This window comes from Chamaea fasciata, unplaced genomic scaffold (assembly GCF_029207755.1).
Source record: "Chamaea fasciata isolate MVZ Bird 193981 ecotype frontalis unplaced genomic scaffold, bChaFas1.0.hap1 SCAF_302, whole genome shotgun sequence".
Lineage (NCBI taxonomy): Eukaryota > Metazoa > Chordata > Aves > Passeriformes > Sylviidae > Chamaea > Chamaea fasciata.
The window spans coordinates 1-24,157 of record NW_027094387.1 but is presented as its reverse complement, the minus strand read 5'-3'; the positions used below and the strand labels follow the sequence as shown (position 1 = coordinate 24,157).

General features: G+C 57.4%; 3 long non-coding RNA genes across 3 annotated transcripts; all 3 read right to left on the bottom strand.

Annotated features, from left to right (window-relative positions):
• Positions 1 to 7,343: 7,343 nt before the first annotated feature.
• Positions 7,344 to 8,812, bottom strand: LOC136305178 (uncharacterized). Its single transcript, XR_010725112.1, has 3 exons — positions 8,680 to 8,812; positions 7,798 to 7,865; positions 7,344 to 7,522 (listed from the first exon to the last, which is right to left on the bottom strand). It is a non-coding gene; the product is annotated as an uncharacterized lncRNA (long non-coding RNA).
• A 2,811-nt stretch (positions 8,813 to 11,623) lies between these two features.
• Positions 11,624 to 17,978, bottom strand: LOC136305182 (uncharacterized). The gene is made up of 6 exons (XR_010725120.1): positions 17,802 to 17,978; positions 16,616 to 17,271; positions 16,402 to 16,511; positions 15,596 to 15,776; positions 13,764 to 13,858; positions 11,624 to 13,239 (listed from the first exon to the last, which is right to left on the bottom strand). It is a non-coding gene; the product is annotated as an uncharacterized lncRNA (long non-coding RNA).
• A 231-nt stretch (positions 17,979 to 18,209) lies between these two features.
• LOC136305181 (uncharacterized) lies at positions 18,210 to 20,521 on the bottom strand. The gene is made up of 3 exons (XR_010725119.1): positions 20,419 to 20,521; positions 19,493 to 19,889; positions 18,210 to 18,308 (listed from the first exon to the last, which is right to left on the bottom strand). It is a non-coding gene; the product is annotated as an uncharacterized lncRNA (long non-coding RNA).
• Positions 20,522 to 24,157: the final 3,636 nt, after the last annotated feature.

Below are 24,157 nucleotides of genomic sequence, written 5' to 3'. Positions count from 1 at the left end.
GGGCACCCCAGAGACACCTAAGGGACAGCCAGGGCACCCCCAGGGACACCTAAGGGACAGCCATGGCACCCCCAGTGACACCTAGGGGTCAGCCAGGGCATCCCCAGGGACACCTATGGGACAGCCAGGGGACCCCAGAGACACCTAAGGGACAGCCAGGGCACCCCCAGGGACACCTAAGGGACAGCCATGGCACCCCCAGTGACACCTAGGGGTCAGCCAGGGCATCCCCAGGGACACCTATGGGACAGCCAGGGGACCCCCAGAAACACCCAGGGCACCCCCACGGACACCTAGGGGACAGCCAGGGCACCCCCAGATACAGCCAGGGCCCCCCAGAGGACAGCCAGGGCATCCCAGTGACACCAGAGCACCCCCAGGGACACCTATGGGACAGCCAGGGGACCCCAGAGACACCTAAGGGACAGCCAGGGCACCCCCAGGGACACCTAAGGGACAGCCATGGCACCCCCAGTGACACCTAGGGGTCAGCCAGGGCATCCCCAGGGACACCTATGGGACAGCCAGGGGACCCCCAGGGACACGTAGGGGACAGCCAGGGCAGCCCCAAAGACACTTAGGGGACAGCAAGGGCACCCCAGGGACAGCCAGGGCACCCCGAGGAACACCTAGGGGACAGTCAGGGCAGCCCTGGGACACCTAGGGGACAGCCAGGGCCCCCCAAGGGACAGCCAGGGCACCCCCAGGGAGACCTAAGGGACAGCCAGGGCACCCCAGGGTCAGCCAGGGCCCCCACAGGGACACCTAGGGGACAGCCAGGGCCCCCGATGGGACACCCAGGGAACCCCCAGGGACACCGAGGGGACAGCCACGGCCCCCCCAGGGACAGCCAGGGAACCCCCAGGGACACCGAGGGGACAGCCAGGGCCCCAACAGGGACACCCAGGGCACCCCCAGGGACACCTAGGGGACACCCAGGGCACCCCCAGGGACACCTAGGGGACAGCCAGGGCACCCCCAGGGACACCTAAAGGACAGCCAGGGCACCCCCAGGGACAGCCAGGGCCCCCCAAGGGACAAACAAGGCACCCCCAGGGACACGTAGGGTACAGCCAGGGCACCCCCAGGGACACCAAGTGGACAGCTACGGCGCCCCAAGGGACAGCCAGCACACCCCCAGGGACACCTAGGGGACAGCCAGGGCACCCCCAGGGACACCTAAGGGACAGCCAGGGCAGCCCTGGGACACCTAGGGGACAGCCAGGGCCCCCCAAGGGACAGCCAGGGCACCCCCAGGGAGACCTAAGGGACAGCCAGGGCACCCCAGGGTCAGCCAGGGCCCCCACAGGGACACCTAGGGGACAGCCAGGGCCCCCGATGGGACACCCAGGGAACCCCCAGGGACACCGAGGGGACAGCCACGGCCCCCCCAGGGACAGCCAGGGCACCCCCAGGGACACCTAGGGGACAGCCAGGGCCCCGACAGGGACACCCAGGGCACCCCCAGGGACACCTAGGGGACAGCCAGGGTACCCCCAGGGACACCTAAAGGACAGCCAGAGCACCCCCAGGGACAGCCAGGGCCCCCCAAGGGACAGACAAGGCACCCCCAGAGACACGTAGGGTACAGCCAGGGCACCCCCAGGGACAGACAAGGCACCCCCAGAGACACGTAGGGTACAGCCAGGGCACCCCCAGGGACAGACAAGGCACCCCTACGGACACCTAAGGGACAGCCAGGGCACCCCCAGGGACACCTAGGGTATAGCCAGGGCCCCCCAGGGACAGCCAGGGCCCCCCAAGGGACAGCCAGGGCACCCCCAGGGAGACCTAAGGGACAGCCAGGGCACCCCAGTGACTCCAGAGCACCCCCAGTGACACCTATGGAACAGCCAGGGTACCCCAGGGACAGCCAGAGCCCCCACAGGGACACCCAGGGAACCCCCAGGGACAACTAGGGGACAGCCTCGGCCCCCTCAGGGACAGCCAGGGCACCCCCAGGGACACCTAGGGGACAGCCAGAGTACCCCCAGGGACACCTAGGGGACAGCCAGGGCACCCTAGGGATACCTAGGGGACAGCAAGGCACCCCAGGGACAGTCAGGGCCCCCACAGGGACACCCAGGGAACCCCCAGGGTCACCTAGGGGACAGCCACGGCCCCCCCAGGGACAGACAAGGCACCCCCAAGGACAGACAAGGCACACCCAGGGACACCTAGGGGACAGCCAGGGTGTCCCTGGGACAGCCAGGGCCCCCCAAGGGAAAGGCAGGGCACCCCCAGGGAGACCTAAGGGACAGCCAGGGCATCCCCAGGGACACCAGAGCACCCCCAGGGACACTTAGGGGACAGCCAGGGCCCTCCCAGGGACACCAGGGTACCCCCAGGGCCCTCCCAGGGACAGACAAGGCACCCCTAGGGACACCTATGGGACAGCCAGGGACCCCCAGGGACAGCCAGGGCACCCCCAGGGACACCTAGGGGACAGCCAGGGCACCCCAGGGACGCCTTGGGGACAGCCAGGGCACCCCAAGGACACCTAGGGGACAGCCAGGGACCCCCAGGGACACCTAGGGGACAGCCAGGGACCCCCAGGGACAGCCAGGGCCCCTCCAGAGGTTGAAGGGGCCCCCCCGCTCCAAACCCAGCACGGCCGCCTGCGTTGCGGCCCCCCAAAAACCCATGGCCTCCCCCCGAGCTGATATCGACCCCCCCACAGCATCATTGATCCCCACCCGAGTGTCACTGACCCCCCCAATGTCATTGATGCCCCCCCAATATTCCATTGATCCTTCCTCAGCGTCGCTGACCCCCCCCAAAATTCCATTGATCCCCTCCACTTGATCCCGCCCTTTTTCTCCCCTCACGTTTCCCGCCCTTTTTCGTGGGGAACGACCCCTGAGGGGTCCTGTGGAAGGATTCTGGAGGTCCGAGGGGTGAATTTGGGGTTTGGAGGGAGGTTTTGGGGGGTCCCAGGGATGGATTTGGGGGTTTTTGGGGGTCCAAGGGATGGATTCGAGGGTCCCGGGGTAGATCTGGGGTCCTAGGGAGGTTTTGGGGGGTCCCAGGGATGGATTTGGGGTTCATGGGGAGGGGTTTGGGGGTTTTATGGCGCCTCAGGGGTGAATTTGGGGTCCGGGGAGAGGTTTTGGGGGTTTTTTGGGGTCCCAGGGGTGAATTTGGGGACCGGGGAGGGGTTTTTGGGGGTCCCTCACCTGCAGGGCGTCGCGGGGGTGGCAGGGGGAGGGGGCAGCGGGGGGGGCCCAGCGCCCACCCCCCCTTGGGCTTCAGGAGGGCGTCGATGAGACCGAAACAGCTCGGGGGGGGGGGGGGGGTCAAAAACGGGGGGGGTCACGGGCTGGAACCCCCCAGTGCCCCCCAAACCACCCCCAGGGCCCCCCCGACCTCCAGGAGCCCCCAAAACCCTCCTCAGGTTCCTTTGATGCCTCAAATGGGCCGCCCAAACCTCCCGAAGCCCCCCCAAAAACACCCACAGCAGCCCCTTGAGACTCCCCGCAGACCCCCCAAAACCCCCCAAACCCCTCCAGGACAACTCGGGACCCCCAGGACCCCCCAAATCCGCTCCCCCGTCCCCCTGAGGCCTCGTTTGACCCGCTCCATGTTGCGGACAGGCACCAGCTGATCAAGCCACAAGCACCAGCACCTGCGGGACTGGGATGGACTGGGAGCACTGGGAGGGTGATCAGAGGGAACTGGGATGGACGGGGAGTGGACTGGGACGAACTGGCAGGCGTGTGGGGGTCCGTGGTGGGCACACGGTGCCTAACTGGTCTGTACTGGGATGGGTCTAATGGCCCCAGGGGAGGGGGTGTGGCCACACTGGTCCAGACTGGGAGGGGTGTCACCATGGCGCCGGAGGCGGAGTCGAGGATACGAGCGAGGCAGGGACACCTAGGGGACAGCCAGGGCACTCCCAGGGACACCTAGGGGACAGGCAGGGCAACCTTGGGACAGCCAGGGCTCCCCCAGGGACAACTAGGGGACAGCCAGGGACCCCCAGGGACACCTAGGGGACAGCCAGGGCACTCCCAGGGACACCTAGGGGACAGGCAGGGCACCCTAGGGACAGCCAGGGCTCCCCCAGGGACAACTAGAGGACAGCCAGGGAACCCCCAGGGACACCTAGGGGACAGCCAGGGCACCCCCAGGGACACCTCGGGGACAGGCAGGGCACCCCAGGGACACCAGGGCACACCCAGGGACACCTAGGGGACAGCCAAGGCAACCCCAGGGACACCTAGGGGACAGGCAGGGCACCCCCAGGGACACATAAGGGACAGCCAGGGCACCTCAAGGAGAGCCAGGGCACCCCCAGGGACATCTAAGGGACAGCTAGGGCACCCCAGGGACAGCCAGGGCCCCCCCAGGGATAGCCAGGGCATCCCCGGGGACACCTAGGGGACAGCAAGGGCACCCCAGGGACACCCAGGGCACCCCCAGGGACACCAAGAGGACAGCCAGGGCACGTCCAGGGACACCTATGGGAGAGCCAGGGCACCCCCAGGGACACCAAGGGGACAGCCAGGGCACCTCCAGGGACACCTAGGGGACAGGCAGGTCACCTCCAGGGACACCAAGGGGACAGCCACGGCACCCCAGGGACGCCTAGGGGACAGCCAGGGCACCCCAAGGGACAGCCAGGGCACCCCCAGGGAGACCTAAGGGACAGCCAGGGCATCCCCAGGGACACCAGAGCACCCCCAGGGACACTTAGGGGACAGCCAGGGCCCCCCCAGGGCCCCCTCAGGGACAGACAAGGCACCCCTAGGGACACCTCTGGGACAGCCAGGGACCCCCAGGGACAGCCAGGGCACCCCAGGGACACCTAGGGGACAGCCAGGGCACCCCAGGGAAAGCCAGGGCACCCCAGGGACACCTAGGGGACAGCCAGGGCACCCCCAGGGGTTGAAGGGGCCCCCCCGCTCCAAACCCAGCACGGCCGCCTGCGTTGCGGCCCCCCAAAAACCCATGGCCGCCCCCCGAGCTGATATCGACCCCCCCACAGCATCATTGATCCCCACCCGAGTGTCACTGACCCCCCCCAATGTCATTGATGCCCCCCCAATATTCCATTGATCCTTCCTCAGCGTCGCTGACCCCCCCCAAAATTCCATTGATCCCCTCCACTTGATCCCGCCCTTTTTCTCCCCTCACGTTTCCCGCCCTTTTTCTCCCCTCACGTTTCCCGCCCTTTTTCGTGGGGAACCACCCCTGAGGGGTTCTGTGGAGGGATTCTGGAGGTCCGAGGGGTGAATTTGGGGTTTGGAGGGAGGTTTTGGGGGGTCCCAGGGATGGATTTGGGGGTTTTTGGGGGTCCAAGGGATGGATTTGGGGGTCCCGGGGTGGATCTGGGGTCCTGGGGAGGTTTTGGGGGGTCCCAGGGGTGGATTTGGGGTTCATGGGGAGGGGTTTTTGGGGGTCCCTCACCTGCAGGGCGTCGTGGGGGTGGCAGGGGGAGGGGGCAGCAGGGGGGGCCCAGCGCCCACCCCCCCTTGGGCTTCAGGAGGGCGTCGATGAGACCGAAACAGCTCGGGGGGGGGGGTCAAAAACGGGGGGGGGGGTCACGGGCTGGAACCCCCCAGTGCCCCCCAAACCACCCCCAGGGCCCCCCCCGACCTCCAGGAGCCCGCAAAACCCTCCTCAGGTTCCTTTGATGCCGCAAATGGGCCGCCCAAACCTCCCGAAGCCCCCCCAAAAACACCCACAGCAGCCCCTTGAGACTCCCCGCAGACCCCCCAAACCCCTCCAGGACAACTCGGGACCCCCAGGACCCCCCAAAATCCGCCCCCCCCTCCCCCTGAGGCCTCATTTGACCCGCTCCACGTTGCGGACAGGCACCAGATGATCAAGCCACAAGCACCAGCACCTGCGGGACTGGGATGGACTGGGAGCACTGGGAGGGTGATCAGAGAGAACTGGGATGGACGGGGAGTGGACTGGGATGAACTGGCAGGCGTGTGGGGGTCCGTGGTGGGCACACGGTGCCTTACTGGTCTATACTGGGATGGGTCTAATGGCCCCAGGGGAGGGGGTGTGGCCACACTGGTCCAGACTGGGAGGGGTGTCACCATGGCGCCGGAGGCGGAGTCGAGGATACGAGCGAGGCAGGGACACCTAGGGGACAGCCAGGGCACCCCCAGGGACACCTAAGGGACAGCCAGGGCACCCCCAGGGACGCCTAAGGAACAGCCAGGGCACCCCCAGGGACACCTATAGGAAAGCCTGGGCACCCCAGGGACAGCCAGGGAACCCCAGGGACACCTAGGGGACAGCCAGGGCCCCCTCAGGGACAGCCAGGGCCCCCCAAGGGACAGCAAGGGCACCTCCAGGGACACCAAAGGGACAGCCAGGGCACCCCAGGGACAACTACGGGAAAGCCAGGGCACCCCTACGGACACCTAAAGGAAAGCCTGGGTACCCCAGGGACAGCCAGGGCACCCCCAGGCACACCTAGGGGACAGCCAGGACACCCCAAGGGACACCCAGGGGACAGGCAGGGCACCCCCAGGGACACCTAGGGGACAGCAAGGCACCCCAGGGACACCCTGGGCACCCCCAGGGACACATAAGGGACAGCCAGGGCACCCCAAGGAGAGCCAGGTCACCCCCAGGGACATCTAAGGGACAGCTAGGGCACCCCCAGGGACACCTAGGGGACAGCCAGAGCACCCCAGGGACACCCAGGGCACCCCCAGGGACACCAAGGGGACAGCCAGGGCACCTCCAGGGACACCTATGGGACAGCAAGGGCACCCCCAGGGACACCAAGGGGACAGCCAGGGCACCTCCAGGGACACATAGGGGACAGCCAGGGTACCCCCAGGGACACCTAGGGGACAGCCAGGGTACCCCCAGGGACCCCTAGGGGCCAGCCAGGGCCCCCCAGGGACACCTAGGAAGACAGCCAGGGCCCCCCCAGGGACAGACAAGGTACCCCTAGGGGACAGTCAGGGCACCCCCAGGGAGACCTAAAAGACAGCCAGGGCAGCCCTGGGACACCTAGGGGACAGCCAGGGCACCCCCAGGGACACCTAAGAGACATCCAGGGCACCCCAGGGACAACTAGGGGACAGCCAGGGCACCCCCAGGGACACCTAGGGGACAGCCAGGGCATCCCAGGGACAGTCAGGTCCCCCCAAGGGACACCTAGTGGACAGCCCGTGGACCCCAAGGGACACCTAGGGGACAGCCAGGGCACTCCAGGGACACCTAGGGGACAGCCAGGGCAACCCCAGGGACACCTAGGGGAAAGCCAGGGCACCCAGAGCTCCAAGTGCTCTCCAAGGCAGGCTCAAAACCCTTACCAACGATTGGCTTTAATAAAGCAACTCACACAAAGTCACCAGCACCACACGGTTGGTCTGTAACGGCTGCAACAAAATATGCCCTCCTGGAAGCAGTTCAGCACTTACTGATCACTTCTTTGTTTTGGCACTTCCCAGCCAGGGCCTGCGGGGCCTCCTGCAGATGCAGGTCTTCGCTGACAAGGCTCCACTTGTGCAGCAGCAGCAGGATTAGGGGCAGGAGCAGGAGCAGCTCCCTGAAATTTTAGAAAATATTAGAAAAATACAGGCAAAAATCTCACCTCTGTCCTCCCCTAAGAACATCCCTAGGACATCATCCCAGTTTTTCCCAGCTAGGAGCTGCAAGGAATTCAGGCAGGGGAATTGACATCAGGGAACAGCTTTGTAAAGTCAAAGGCAGAAAGAGAAGATCCACCAGCAAGGGCAGGAAAGGGGAAAGGTTTCTGAAAACATTTCTGCAGTCTAATTAATAATTATTTCTGCTTCCCCAGCGAGAAGAACCCAAACTCACAGCCATTCAGGCCTGACAGTCCCCTGCAGCCAGAGCTCAGCACACATCCACAGAAGCAAGTCCAGCATCTGAAAGAAAAAAAAAAAAAAAAAAAACAACAAAAAAACACAATCAAACCAGTAGGAAAAGGTGATTTCTTTGGCTTCGAAGTTATTTCAAGTTCTTAAAGCCCAACACAGCTGATAGGAGAAACAGAGTCAGGGCTCCTGGCAGACAGAGGGTGTTTTCCCCCCCAGGGGACTGCAGAGGAATTGTCTGGGACTTGGACTGTCCCTCGGGGTGACACCAGTTGCTGTGACTTCTATCATTCCATATGTTTGACTCCCAAAACTTCCCAGCCCAGGGGCTTGAGCTGACAGGGCAGCACAAAGATTGTTCTCTGTGTGGTGCCCAGATTTGGGGTTCACTGTCACCTTTGCTAGTTTAGATGAATTATACCCACGGCCCCGAATTCCCTGCTCAGTTCCCGCTGCAATAACCTCACAGTGCCTCACGGAGCACGGATATTCCCACGCAGAGCTGCTGCTTGAATGCCAGACGTGTCAGGAACCAGCAGAGCTTCCAAGGAAGCTCAGCAGGATGGGGACAGGATAGGTTTCTATTCCATAGATTTGGTTAATTATAACCCTCACCCCCTGGGGGTCACCTGTCAGATTTCCCTGGAATTCAGCCACCCCCTGAGCTCGGGCTCCAGGTGATGTTTCAGAGCAGGAGAAGGCACTGGCCGGCCTGTGCTGAGGCAGCCCCTGTGCCCTCGGGAGGACACAGCTCCCTGCAGGAGCTCAGCTCCTTTCCGAGCCCCAGCAGTGGCCTCTGCAAGTGCCTTTCCCTCAGGCAAGGGACGCCCATCCCTGCCTTCAGCACACCTCCAGTGGGACCCACCTGCAAAAGCTTTCCATCACTGCTGCACTCCGGCTGGCTCCCTGGAAAAGTCCAGACTTCATCCAAACGAAACTCCATCCCACTCAAACCTTTGATTTTGAGGCATCTCCGAGGGCCGTTGCTCTGGATTTAATTTCTGTGAGGGAGGAGCGCCTTGGCTTTAATGCTGCCGACGGGTGATGTCCTCAGGCTGAAAGGGAGGGGATTTGGGGTGGCCAGGACATCCCTGGCAACTGTGTGGGAGCTCCGGGAGGTGGGAATTGCTGTCTGAGCCCCTCTGCAGACAGCCCGAGCCGCCGTTCCCGGGCAATGCCAGCTGTTCCCTGGGGAGCTCTTGGGCTGTGGGTGCCTCTGTCCGGGCTGCAGCATCTCCCCGTGCCCGGCGGGAGCAGCCCCTAGCCGAGGAGCCGCGGCAGCCCCGGGGCCGTGTCCGTGCCAGCCCCGAGCCCGGCCCCGGGCCCTGCGTTTGGCCGCCGCTGCCACGGGCGGGGCCCCGCAGGCACAGCTCCTCCCTGCACATCATCCCAGGGCTGCTGGCCCCGCTGGGGCTGCCGGCCTCCTTCCTCCCTGCGCCTCCGGGCACCCGGGACACCTGCAGGAAACCCCGAGGGACACTGCAGGCGGCACGGGGGGGCACCGAGGCCTCCGGCCAGAAAAGCAGCCCCGGCCTCAGCAGCTGCCATCAGTTTGGCCCGGCAACACTCACCTGCAGGAAACGCCCCTGTGCGGGTGGGACCGGCCCTGCCTCTCTGCAGAGCTTTGGCCGTGGAAGAAGGGAAGCCTCAGGACTTGTCCTGCTCCTTTCCGCCCGGAAAGAGACTTTGTGTGAGTACTTTTACGGCAGCTGCTGGGTAAATCCTGGAAAGGACAGGAAATCAGCGTCACTGGAAGAGCTTTGTGCTGTCGTGAGCTGCCAGCCACTTCTGCCCTCGAGCCATTCCAGGGGCTGGTGTGTGAAGCAGCTTTGGCAGAGAAGGCGGCACTGCACTTACCTTAGTGGGGCCAAGCGTTGCCATCCTATGGAGGTCCATCCCCATAATGCAGAGATTGGTTCAGCTGCTTGGAGCAGAGTCCGGGTAATGCCAAGGTGCTGAGTTCGATTCTCAAACGGTCCGTCCGCTTGAGAGTCAGATTTTAGGATCCCTCTCAGCCTCAGTATATCCTGTGACCTGGAAATAAGAGGAAAATTCTCGGCTGAGTTTTAATAAAACAGCTTTTGCCATTGCAGGGTGTGAGCTGCACTCGGCGATTTTCGGCCGCGACGAGCCCCACGAGCCTTCCGCCCTTCCTTGCCGCCATCTTGGTTGCGTCTGAGGCCACTTCCGGTCCCGCCGGCATCTTTTTTGCGGCTCGACATAGGCCCCGGCAGGTGTTTACACAGACGCCTGACTAAATCCACGAATTTAAAAGCAAACGCGGCGCGGCTGAGCACACGGTCGGTGTTCCCACACCTGGAGACGCCGCGGAAAATTGCGCCCGGGCGTCGCCGTAGTCGGGGTTTTTGTGCAGGCATCTGGGTAAACGCCTACAGGGTCCTTATTTTTCCCGCCCTTTTGGCCGCCCTTTTTGGAAGGTCGGGCGCCTCGCGCCTGGGCGCCATTTTGTGAGGGGCGTCGCGTAACTTCCGCTTTTCATTGCCGCCATCTTTGTTGTGGCTGAGGCCACTTCCGTCCCGGTCGCCATGTTCTTTGCGGCTCGGCATAGGCCCCCGGCAGGTGTTTACACAGACGCCTGACTAAATCCACGAATTCGAACGCAATCGCGGCGCGACTCAGCACACGGCCCGTGTCGGCACACCTGGAAACGCCGCGGAAAATTGCGTCCCGGCGGCGCCGTAGTCGGGGTTTCGTGCAGGCGTCTGGCTAAACGCCTATACGGTCCTTATTTTTTCCCGCCCTTTTGGCCGCCCATTTTGGAAGGGCAGCCGCCTCCCGCCTCGGCGCCATTTTGTGAGGGGCGTCGCGTGACTTCCGCTTCTGCTTGCCGCCATCTTTGTTGCGGCTGAGGCCACTTCCGTCCCGGCCGCCATGTTCTTTGCGGCTCGGCATAGGCCCCCGGCAGGTGTTTACACAGACGCCTGACTAAATCCACGAATCCGAACGCGGACGCGGCGCGACTGAGCACACGGCCGGTGTCCGCACACCTGGAAACGCCGCGGAAAATTGCGCGCGGGCGGCGCCGTAGTCGGGGTTTTTGTGCAGGCATCTGACTAAACGCCTATAGGGTCCTTATTTTTCCCCGCCCTTTTGGCCGCCTTTTTTAGAAGGTCAGGCGCCTCGCTTCTTGCCGCCATCTTGGTAGTGGAACCCACTAAAATGCCCCCTCGGCTCCTCCCACAAGCGCCTGACTCAATGGACTGCCGCCCGCGGCGCCGCTGCGCCCCCATCCCGTGTCCGCACACCCGCAAACGCCGCGGAAAATCGCGCCCGGACGGCTCCGGGGTCCGGGTGGCGCGCGCAGGCAGCCGGCTGCCACGCGCCCGGGCTCCTTGCCTTTTTCCCTCCCTTTCGGCCCCGAGCTGCGGGCGGGCGGGCGGCAGCGCCGCCCCCGAGCTCACAATGCGGGGCTGCCACGCGCGTCGGGGACGGGCGGGGGGGACAGCTGCACTACCGCTCTTTGCCCACAGGGTGGCAGCATTGCCGCACGGCTCCGGCGGGACGGGCACGGGGGACAGCTGCACTGCCGCTGTTTGCCCACGCGGTGGCAGCATTGCCGCACAGATCAGGCGGGACGGGCACGGGGGACAGCTGCAGTACCGCTCTTTGCCCACAGGGTGGCAGCATTGCCGCACAGATCAGGCGGGACGGGCGGGACGGGACAGCTGCACTACCGCTCTTTGCCCACAGGGTGGCAGCATTGCCGCACAGATCAGGCGGGACGGGCGGGGGGGGGACAGCTGCACTACCGCTCTTTGCCCACAGGGTGGCAGCATTGCCGCACGGCTCCCCATAAATCCTCCCAAAAAATCCCCCCAAAAATCCTCCAAAAAATCCCCCAAATATCCTCCTAAAAATCCCCAAAAACTTCCCCAAAATCCCCCCCAAAATTCCCCAAAATTTCCTCCCAAAAATCCACCACAAAATCCACGAAATCCCCACAAAAATCTCCTCAAAAATCCTCCCAAATATTCCTGCAAAATTCCCCAAATATCCACAAAAAATCCTCTCAAAAATCCCCAAAAATCGCCCCAAAAATCCCCGAAAATATCCTCCCAAAAATCCCCCCCAAAATCCCCCAAAAATCCCCCCCAAAATTCTCCAAACATGCTGCAAAATATCATCCAAAAATTAAAAAAAAAATCCTCCCCCAAATTCCCCCTAAATCCCCCAAGAATCCCCCCAAAATCCTCCCTAAAAATCCACAGAAAGATCCTCGAAAAACACCCCCCGGGAATCCCCAAAAATATCCCCAAATTCGCCCCAAAAATCCAATCAAAATCCCCCAAAAATCCTCCCCAAAAAATTCCTAAAAATCCCCCTAAAAATCTCCCCTAAAATTCCCCAAAATTCCCCCCCAAAACACCTCCAAAAATCCCCCCCAAAAATCCTCCAAAAAATCCCGCCAGGTTCCCCCAAAAATCCTCCCAAAAACCTCCCAAAATTACACCAAAAATGCCCCCAAAAATCCCCCCAAAATCCTGCCAAAACTCCCCCAAAAATCCCCGACAAATCCCCCTAAAATCCATAAAAATCCCCCCAAAAATCCCCAAAAAAATCCTCCCAAAATTCCTGCAAAATTCCCCAAATATCCACAAAAAATCATCCCAAAAATTGCCCCTAAAATCATCAAAAAATCTCGCAAAATTCCCCAAAAATCCTCCCAAAAATCCCGCAAAACCCCCCCAACATCTCCCCAAAAAAGCCTCCAAAAATCCACAAATATACCTCCACACTCCCACAAACTCCCCCCAAAAATCCCCAAAGAAATTCCCCTATAATCCAGAAAAATGCCCCCAAATCCTGTCGTTTTCTTCAATCCGTGTTTATTTGGTCACATTTGAAATGATGGTTCAAACCAGACGAATTCCTTCCCCTAACACATCACAAACACAGTTCATTAGAATTCAAGGAGCCTGGTTTCCTAAGGGGTCCAATTCCCATCTCCATTCCAATCCCATTGGCGTATTTTCTCTTTCTCCCTGTCTGCTGTATGTCTGCTGGGGGGGCCGGGGGGTCGTGGGGGCTTTATTTGGTGGGGTTTTTTCGTTCGCTTCCCCTAAGCCCACCCCAAAATTCAACAAAAGCAGCTCTGCCCTCGGCAAGGCAGGAAAGAACCAGCCCCCTGTGTCCAAGGAACAGCAATCAGGCCGGCATTCAGCTTTTAATGGCATTCATGGAACTGAAAACGCAGCGCATTGAACTTGACAAAGAGATGAATCCCGGCAATTAAACAAACACTTGGCAAGTTTTCCTGGGAATTCCCAAAACTCTGTGGACACGGTGCTGAACAATTCCTCATTTACTAAGGTGAATTGGGTCCCTTTCCTTGGAAATGTGCCCCACCACGTCCAAAACTTCCAGTTCGGATGGAAAATTGGCACTGGCTAGAAACGTTCCCTTCCTAAAATCAGAGAGAGGAAAACCATCAAATAAAAGGAAGGAATAACACCTACATCCCAGCTTGCCTGAGAGACAAGCTCAGCAATTTCTAACGTGGAAAACTTTCCCGACAGCCAGGAAACCGCTGGGGTTCGTGGAACGACGATTTCAAATCTGCTGCCTCTGCTCTGATTTTCAAGGGAAGGGAGAATTAAAAAGGTCAAGCCACTCCTATCCCATAGGAATGGACCGAATAATCCCTCTATTTTGTGGGAGTAACAATGCAAAGAAACTCCAATCTTACTTGGATTTGACACCGGAAACCCTCAGCAGAGTTGGCAAGTTTCAGTGGAACAAAAGAGCCACAATTCCTGCAATAACCAAAATTCACCTTGGCAAAAAGAGGAGGAGGAGGAGGAGGAGGAGGAGGAGGAGGAGGACGAGGAGGAGGAGACCAGGAACACACTCCGGCTGACAGCAAGGATTTCTTGGAAAAGGCAGGAAATCAAATGGACAGTCTGTGTCCAGTTCTGGCCAGGTAATTACCCAGGAGTCAGAGAGAAAAGTGGGAACCTTGGACTGGGATGAGGCCTTCCAGGGGCTTCACTTCCTACTGGCTCTCTCCTCTTTTTGCCAACTCCCTGCAAGAGGAAAAACAACAGGAGTCAAGTTCAAACACGGACAGGATGTGCTGGCTTCAGGCAGACTGCAGTGCACCTCGCAGAAATCACTGAAAGGCATGAAAGGAACCAAGGGAAATTAAAGAAGAGCTGCCACCTCCAAGGGCTTCCCAAGGCAGGCTCAGAACCCTTACCAACGATTGGCTTTAATACAACAACTCACACAGAGTCACCAACACCACACGGACACAGCACCGTTCTTTTGGAGTGGAGTTCTAGAGAAATGCGGAAGAATGGAAAAGCCTTCCTAAACCCGGAAACTCCTTGAAGAGATAGACAGGGCACAGCTGCTGACAGAGCCTTGGGATTCAGGGGGAAAACCCCAAGTTTTCAGTCTTTAGCATCTTCCACTCTGCCATCGTTGACAGCAAACACGGCTTCAGCCTCAGGGAGACGCGGAGAACTCCGAGATTTTGCAGATCCTGCTCTCACCTCTCGCCCCATATTTTTCCTTTCTTCCAAAACGATGACAACAAGAAAAGTCAACTATTGCAGTTTTGCTTGCTTGATGTGTTTTTTGGTTTTACTTACACGTGACTTTCAGATCCCCATCCACACTCAGAATCATTCAAACCTTTGAGCACAGAGCCTCCAGGCACCGCTTATTTCTTCTGAGATTTGATTCAAGAAGACCATTTTTCAGAACCTGACATGAGATTGGCAACTAAGTTCCATTTTACAGCTCTTCCCCTTTTTAAACTGTGTTTCCTCAAAGCTTCCCAATTGTGCTAAGCTTAGAATTCACCCCAAGGAAGACCTGAAAAATGCCTTGCCATTTCCTTTCCTCCTCCCCCAAGCCCCATCAGGCTGGCAGAAGGCATTAGTACTGTTTCCAGAGCAGTTGGCCTCACTTGGACTGTTGGTCTGTAACGGCTGCAACAAAATACGCCCTCCTGGAAGCAGTTCAGCACTTACTGATCACTTCTTTGTTTTGGCACTTCCCAGCCAGGGCCTGCGGGGCCTCCTGCAGATGCAGGTCTTCGCTGACAAGGCTCCACTTGTGCAGCAGCAGCAGGAGCAGGAGCAGCAGGAGCAGCAGCAGGAGCAGCAGGAGCAGCAGGAGCAGCAGCAGGATCAGCAGGATCAGCAGGAGCAGCAGGAGCAGCAGGAGCAGCAGGAGCAGCAGGAGCAGCAGCAGGAGCAGCAGGAGCAGCAGCAGGAGCAGGAGCAGCAGCAGGAGCAGCAGCAGGATCAGCAGGAGCAGCAGGAGCAGCAGGAGCAGCAGGAGCAGCAGCTCCCTGCTGGAGAGGACGCTGTCGTTCACCTCATCCCCCTAAAAGCCTCAGCAGCAACAGCACGGTGTTCCTGCACAGAGCTGAGGGGGCCGAAGAACTCGGTCAGCCTGGCCAGATCTACGTTAGTCCTGCCAAGAGGAAACACAAGTGCCACGTGTTTTCCTGCGTGCTAATTAATGAGTACAGTTTCTAAGCCTTACTGTGGCAAGGGCCAGAAATGAAGGACCTAGGACTTGACAGCAGCTGTGCATCACACTTTACTTTCTTTCCCCATGTCTTCAAACACCTAAATCCTCCTGTCAGAGAAATCTCGTCCAAATTCACTACTCGACATGCAAACTGAAGGCGAAAAAAGCCATTCATCAACCAGAGACAAAGAAATCCTCCTGGCCTTAATAAAGGTCAAACTGGACAGAGGATGAAATGCAAACTGACCAAAACAAAAAACAAAACAAAGACTTACCCAATATGTTTGATGAAGGGGGCCAAAACATACAGAAACTCATTTACAAGCTGAATAGGGAGGAGGGATTGATTCTTGTTTTGTCTCTTCTCCTGGGATTGATTCTTGTTTTGTCTCTTTTCTTAGCCACAGAGTACGGAGTAAGGAAGTCATCTGACTGATCCCCTTGCTTTTCAGAAACCTGAGAAACAAAACAAAACAAAACGAAATTAACAAGCCCAACGAAACCAACCAACCAACAAGAAAACAAAACAGAGAACCACTTTGGGAAGGCAGATCCTCGCCGGCAGCTGGTCCATCACCTACACAGGGGACCCTATTCCAGGGCACTTTTGGGGCACCTGCCTGAGCCTGTCAGGGCGCTCTGCGCAGAAGAGATTTCTGCCGGATGCAAACGTACCTGAGGGAGAGGCAAGGGGGGAGGAATGTTCTAGACAACTCAAAGCCATTGCTGTGCCACTTCCCGTGCGGCAGGTCCCGTGACAGGACGGGATCTGAGGCTGTTTGAAACTCAAAAGGTAGAGACACCGATTCCAGGTGCCAGTTGGCTTTCTCAGTTTTTCCAGCAAGTGTTTTCCAAACCACGAAGCCCCCCCAGCATCATCCCCCTCCTACCACAACCTGAAAGCATCTCGATTCTGTTTTCGAAACCCCAAGGGACACCTCAGAGTTCAGCGAGTTCTGCCCGTCCGGCCCTCGGTGCCCCCGGCTCCCGGCCTGTCGCCCTTGTTTTCATACTCATTCACACAGTTATTCTACCGTGGGCAGCAAAATTGTTCCCGTTTCTCCTGTACTTCTCTGCTCACCTTTGCTCTCAGCTGTGCAGGACCCACGGGAGGAGGCCGTGATCCCGGATCAGCTCACAGGCAGCTTTGCTGGCACGGGCAGCGCTTTGGAATATCTCCAGAATACCGCTCTGAAACAGAAAATAGGACCTGTTCTTCTACGGTCAAGATCGAACGATCGAACTCAGAATTAGCAATCGGACCGGCATCTGATCAGCTTCAAGGTGACACGAACACCAGCTGCTCTCAGCGACTCCAGGGAAGGAAAGACGCTCTCCGTTCAAAGCTACTCTCACGAGGAGTCTTCAGGCAGCGAGAGGATTTTGTTCTTTTGTCCAAGGCTTCGATACCCGAACCGCTCAGGGCGGACGCTGCCGAAGCCGAGAGCTCCCGGCACGTGAGCTTCCCTCCCGCTGAAGCGCAGTTCAGGTAACAAACGTGCTGCCTGTGGATGGAGACCCCCGAAAGAGAAAAGGCCCTGACAGCAGGCACAAAGGCACGGTGCCCACGTGAGGCTCCGTGATGGCAGCAACCTGTTCCAGTTTCAGGGGACAAGGCTGCGACCGGTTTGGACACAAGCAATTATCTCCCCCTCCACACGGACACAAAATCAACAAGGAACAGGTTTTCAAGAAGGCAAAGGCAGAGTCAGCTGCTCCTTTTTGCTTTGGCCTTGAGATCTCAAAGCCATGCAGACTTCTGTACTTTGGGGTTTTTTGGTGCTTTCTTTCCAAATTCTTACCTGGGAGCGAGCCCTCATCACACAAGAGACTGTTGAAAAGGAGAGAATGACCTGGAAAATCCTCTGGCAGTCATAAAGCCCACAGCAACGTTTGCCACGAAGCCCTTCCCCAGGACATCTGAGGATCCACTCGCAGGCTCTGCTTTGTACTGGAAGCCACAGAAATACCATCATCAGACATTTAGACGTTGCCAAAGAATACCTGCTCCTAAGAGCACAAAACTCTGGTTCCCTGGGAGTGCCAGCTCAGGCCTGACCACAGCTTCTTCTGGACCTGTCCATTTCCATTCCTATCGAATTTCATCCCTAACATCCATCAGGAACAGTCAGCCTGCAGCCCAAACATGCAGTGCAAATGGAATCGTAGAGGTTGCCGTTCCCAAGACACTTCAGTGCGACTCTAACATTACTAATCGAAACTCAGAGATGAATGTCAGCTCGCTGGGGCAGAACATTCTGTTTGTCGTGCTCGCAGAGCAATACGCAGCGCAAGTGGTTGCGCCTTAGCACTAAAAACCAACGCAGTCCCCACAGACATGGCAGTTCTAACCCCAAGAGGAAACAAAAGAAAGATGCCTCTAATTAACCACCCACGGGAGAATGAGAGTTCATTGTATTTTTATGGCTTTTTTCTATACATTTCTCAAGAATTCCTGGATCGAGAAAGCGGGACTCTTACCTCTAAATCAATACTGAAGAAAAGCTGGAAAAAACTGGTACTTTCCTCAGGTCCGAGTACTGATGTGACGGAAGGAATCTGTCTCCCTTGAGGTACATGTGCTCCTCTGTGAAGAGAAAAAGGTGGGGCATCGTGGAGGAGGACAACCTTCCCAATCCACAAGCACGGACAATAATGAATGGAAGCTGTACTGTGCAGTGTTCCAAGCTGGGAGAACAGCGCAGGAACTGCAGAAGGCCTTTGCTCTGAGGCTCAGCGTGTTGCTGGCCACCCCTCCCCTTCTCTTCCCCAGAATGAAAAGCTCAGTCAAGAGTGTCTGAGCACAAAGCAGGTGGGGAGATCACCATTCCCCAGGGCTCTGCTTTTCACCCCAGCAGTGACACACGCAGGAAGTTCCAGTACCTGGCTTCAGGATCTGCTGTGCCACATGAGCAGGGTCAGGGAGAAGGTGAACCTGAGGTGTGGCCGCCTGATTCCATTCTGCACCGCATCCCAGAGACACAGCAACTGCAAGAGCCCAGGGAGAAAAGCCTGAACTACAGCCCAGATGAACACAACAGGAGCATGGATACATGAACCAGCTTCTGGGACATTTCATAGGCCAGGCAGGTCAAATATCAGTTCTCTCAGGATTTCCGTTCCTACAAGCAAAATTCCCAAGAATTTCTAAAACACATTTCCCACTTTCTCTGTCCATGGATTGTAACAGGTGGCAACACAAAGCAGTAGAGGAGAAACAAGGGAGAGAGGATGGAAATCTTCTTTTAGCTGTCTCACCACGTGCATGCAGGTGGATGAGCGAGGCAACACCTCTCCCAGACACGTCCATGAGCTACAAGCTCTCACCTGCCAAACTGGCAACCGAGCTGAGCCTTACCTGGCTCATCTCTCGAAAGCAAGCCCCTTCCAGATGGGGTCATAAGGAAGCCAGCCGCTCTCATGTTGGAATCATGGCTGCTTAGGGCAGCTACTGTAAGACCCAGGGCGAGGAAACGGCCTCCCGTGATCCCAGGGCAAATCAGGCCAAATATTGGGAAGTCTGATGGTGGGAGGGCTGTCCAGCCCTGGCACAGCTGCCCAGGGCAGTGGTGGAGGCCCCGTCTCTGGAGGGATCAAAAGCTGTGCGGACGTGGCACCTGGGGACATGGGACAGGGTGGCACCGGGGGAATGGTTGGCACTGCCATCTCAGAGGGCTCCTCCGACCTGAAGGTTGCCTGGCAAGCCCAGGATGCCAGGAGCCAGCAGCCATTTCTCTTGGATTTCCTGCCTACAGGCATTTTAAGCCTGCTTGGCTTCACAGGTGGTTTTATGCCAAGGGCATTGCCATCATTTCTGATCTTAATTCAAGGTTTGGAAAGCTGATTTTTATGAGAACTGGTCCATTTCTTTTGATAAGCCTTAACTTGAGAGTTTCTCTGCGCACCAAAATCAGGGGGTGAACCCAACGTGGCCCCAAAGGGCTGTGAGATCCCAGCTATCCAAGGCCCAATTCTCTTGGGATTGGTTTCTTGAACCTTTTCAGGGTTCATTTAGCGAACTTAAGGGTTTGGTATAATTTCATGATGAAAACAACCAGAAACCTGTGAAAAAGAAACTGAACGAAAGCCGGCTAAAAGCATCCCCTGCTGATGACTCATTAAAACAACTCGTTCAAAAGGAGGCAGGATTGATTCAATCCTCACCAACCCACCTGGCTAAGGTCAGAGTTCTCTGCCCACCGAGGACACAGCATGCAGCAGGGACCTTTCTCCCGCTCTCCAGCACAGGCTGCCTCCCTCCACGGGCAGGGAACTGCAGCCACTCAGGGAACACCGACTTAGTCCTGGGCTGGCAACAGGAGAGGCACAAGGAATATTGTGAAGTCATTCCGATCTCAGCACTGTCCACGCCTGGGAGAAAGTGCTTCCCACACCATTCTTGGAATTGTCTTGTCTGTCCCTTCCAGCTTCGGAAGGTTTTCTGTGGGAGCTGGGATTCTCGGTGCGCTTCAGGAGCCGCAGGTGCCTAAAGCATTCCCCGGGGAACGTGCAGCTTCCCTTGTGCCTTTCAGTTCTTTATCCCAAACAGTCTCCCCAGTGCTCTACAACCTAGAAAGAAAAAAGCCAAAAGAAGGAAAACCAATTCATTCTGACACGACGGAGGCTTGCTTATACCAACACACTTCCAGGCAAAAAACCATTTCTGCCACTCTAACAAATCGACTTGATCTACTGCCTCAACTCGACGGTAAACTATTTAAACGTTGCTTTGAAGGTAAACTATTTAAACATTGTTTCAAGAATTCCAGGCTTGGAAATCTCAGCCAGTGCTCAGCTTGGCTACTTCAAGGACATCCCCACCCAGGGCACCCAGCGCTCCGGGTCCCAAACACCACATTCGCCACAAAGCCCATGAAAACCTTGCACGCACAGACGGCACAAGGTTGCTGCGCGTCCTCTCCGGCGGCGGCAGCGGCTCCCGGGGACGTGACCAGCAGAGCCCGCTCCCAGCTGGCTCAGCCCAGACTCGGTGCAGCCCTCAGCCAGAGCTGCGGGGAGCTGACACCGTCCCCGGGAAGCCCTGCCCGGACAACCGGGGCGTCCTCCCCGCCGCCCCCGCCGAAAGCCCCGCGCTTACCTCCGCCGCGCTGAGCTTTGAGTCAGAGAGCAGCCGCTTCCTGCTGCCGGCTGCGGGACGGGCACGGCTCGGGCCGGCTCGGCCGACTTCTTCTGCCCTAAGGCTTTTGTATTTCCCTCCATTTCCCCGGGCCGGAGGGCCGCGGGGGGTGGCGTGTGGGCGCGGCGGAGAGCGGCGGGAACGTGCGGAGCGAGACGGGCGGCCGGCACGGCGGGCGCGGCGGGACCTCGGCAGAGAGAGGCGCCGCCGCCGCTGCCTGCCGGCGCGGGCCCGGCTCCCGCCCGCCCGCCCGCGGCGCCGCCGAGCCCACAGCCCGTGGCCGCGCACCCGGACACGCCGCGGAAAATCGCGGCCGGGCGGCGCCGTGGTCAGGGCAGGGCGAAGGCAGCCGGGCAGGCGCCCCCGCCCACCCCGTCCTTGCCGTTTTACCGCTCTTTTTGCCGCCGTCTTTGGAAGGTCAAGCGCGTCGCGCCGAGCCGCCAGCTTGGGAGGGGACGGACGCGACTTCCGCCCTTCCTCGCCGCCATGTTGGTTGAGGGTGAAGCCACTTCCTGTCGGTCCGCCATCTTTCGTGTTGGCACTGGTCAGGCCCCCCGCGCCGGCTGCTCACCCAGTCACCTGAGTGAATAAAAAACCCGAACCCGCCCGCGGCGCCGCTGCGCCCCCATCCCGCGTCCGCACACCCGCAAACGCCGCGGAAAATCGCGCCCGGACGGCTCCGGGGTCCGGGTGGCGCGCGCAGGCAGCCGGCTGCCACGCGCCCGGGCTCCTTGCCTTTTTCCCTCCCTTTCGGCCCCGAGCTGCGGGCGGGCGGGCGGCAGCACCGCCCCCGAGCTCACAGTGCGGGGCTGCCACGCGTGTCGGGGACGGGCGGGGGGGGACAGCTGCACTACCGCTCTTTGCCCACAGGGTGGCAGCATTGCCTCACAGATCATGAGGGACGGGCACGGGGGACAGCTGCAGTACCGCTCTCTGCCCACAGGGTGGCAGCACTGCCGCGCGGCGGCGCGGAGCGGAGCCATAAACGAACGTGCCCAGGAATGCCCTGGCGAACAGCCTCCGGAATAAATGGCCCAAAAGACCCCCGAGCACACCTGCGAGAGCCCTGCCAGCAACCAGACCGAAACAAAAAAGCCTTTCGTTCAGGCTCTATTCCAAAAATCCCCCCGAATCCCCCCAAATTTACACAAATATCCCCCAAAATTCCCCCTAAAATCCCCCCAAACTCCCCCAAATACCAACAATTCCCCCCCAAATCCCCCCGATTCCCCCCCAAAAATCCTCCCAAAAATCCCCCAAAATCCCCCCAACATTGCCCCAAAATCCACCCAAAATTCCCCAGAAATGCCCCAAAATCCCCCCCAAAATTCCTGCAAATTTCCCCAAATATCCTCCAAACATCCTCCTAAAAATCCCCCCAAAAATGCCACCAAAACTTCCCCAAATACGCCTTCCAAAATCCACAAAAAATCCCGCAAAAATCTCCCAAAATCCCCCCCCCCAAACTCCCCTAAGTTCCTCCCCGAAATCCCCTAAAAATCCACAAAAAATCCCAAAAAAATCCCCGAAAAACTCCTCACAAAAATCCCAAAAAAATCCTCACAAAAATCCCGCCAAAAATCCAATCAAACCCCCACAAAATCCCCCCAAAATCCTGAAAAAATATATCCGAAAATCGCCCCCAAAATCCAGTCAAAATCCCCCCCAAAATCCCGACAAATATCCCCACAAAAAACCCCAAACACTCCCCAAAAATATCCCCAAAAATCGCCCAAAAAATCCCATCAAAATCCCCTTAAAACTCCACGGAAAAATCCCCGAAAAAATCGCCCCCTAATCACCCCAAATTTCCCCTGAAAATCCCCCCCCAAATGCCCCCATAATCGCCCTAATAATTACATAAAAATACACCCCAAATATCCTCCAAAACCCCCAAAAAGTCCCCGCAAAAATGCGCCCAAAAATCTCCCAAAATTATTAAAAAATCCACAAAAAATCTCGCAAAATCCCCCCAAAAATCCTCCAAAAAATTCCCCAAAATTCCCCCCAAAACAGCCCTCAAAATCCCCCAAAAAATCCTCTCAAAAATCCCTCAAAATTTCCTCCCAAAAATCCACCCCAAAATCCAGGAAATCCCCATAAAGGTCCTCCCAAAAATACCCAAAAATCGCCCCAAAAATTCTCCCAAAAATTCCCCCAAAATCAAAAAAAAATCCCTCCAAAAATCCACGAAAATATCCTCCCAAAAATCCCCTCAAAAATCCCCAAAAAATCCCCCCCAAATTCCCCAAACATGCCGCAAAATATCCTCCAAAAATCAAAAAAAATCCCCTCCAAAATTCCCCCTGAATCCCCCCAAAATCCCCCCAAAATCCTCCCCAAAAATCCACGGGAAAATCCCCGAAAAACACCCCCCCGGAACCGCCAAAAACATCCTCAAATTCGCCCCAAAAATCCAATCAAAATCCTCCAAAAATCCTCCAAAAAAAATTCCTAAAAATCCCCCTAAAAATCTCCCCCCAAATTCCCCAAAATTCCCCCAAAACACCTCTAAAAATCCTCCCAAAAATCCCCGAAAAAATCCCCCCCCAAAATCCCACCAAAAATCCATTCAAATTCCCCCCAAAAATCCCCCCAAATATGCCCCCAAAATCCCCCCCAAAATCATCAAAAAATCCACAAAAAATCTCGCAAAATACCCCCAAATGTCGTCCAAAAACTCCCCCAAAATCCCCAAAAATATCCCCAAAAATCGCCCCAAAAAACCCACCAAAAATCCTTTCAAATTCCCCAAAAAAATCCCCCCAAGTATGTCCCCAAAATCCCGCCAAATCCCCCCAAAAATTCCTGCAAAATTCCCCACATATCCTCCAAAAAATCCCCCCAAAATAATAAAAAAATCCACAAAAAATCTCGCAAAATCCCCCCAAAAAATCGTCCCAAAAATTCCCCAAAATCCCCAAAAATATCCCCAAAAATCGCCCCAAAAATCCCTCTGAAAATTCATCCAAATATACCCCCCAAATCCCCCCCAAAATTCCCCCAAAAAATCCACCCCAAAATCCACGAAATCCCCACAAAAAATCCGCCCAAAAATCCTCCCAAAAAATCCCTAAAAATCTCCCTAAAAATCTCCCCCAAAATTCCCCAAAATTCCCCAAAAACACCTCTAAAAATCCTCCCAAAAATCCCCGAAAAAATCCCCCCCCAAATTTTCACCAAAAATCCCCCCAAATTCCCCCAACCCCCCCTAATTATGGCCCCAAAATCCCCCCAAAAATCCCCCCAAATCCCCCCAAATATTCCTGAAAAATTCCCCAAATATCCTCCAAAAAATCCCCCCAAAATCATCAAAAAATCCACAAAAAATCTCGCAAAATCTCCCCCAAATATCCCCCAAAAAATCCCCCCAAAATATCCCCCAAAATATCCCCCTAAATCGCCCCAAAAATCCCTCTAAAAATTGATCCAAAAATACCCCCAAAATCCCCCCCCAAATTCCCCCCAAAAATCCCATCAAAAAACCCGCAAAATCCAACCAAAAATCCCCCAAAACATCCCCAAAAATCGCCCCAAAAATCCAATCCAAATCCCCCCAAAATCCTCCTAAAAAATCCCCAAAATCCCCCCCAAAAATCCCCCCAAAAATCCTCCCAAAAATCCACAAAATCCCCGCAAAAATCCAATCAAAAACCCCCCAAAAATCCTCCCAAAATCCCCCCAAAATCAGCAAAAAAAC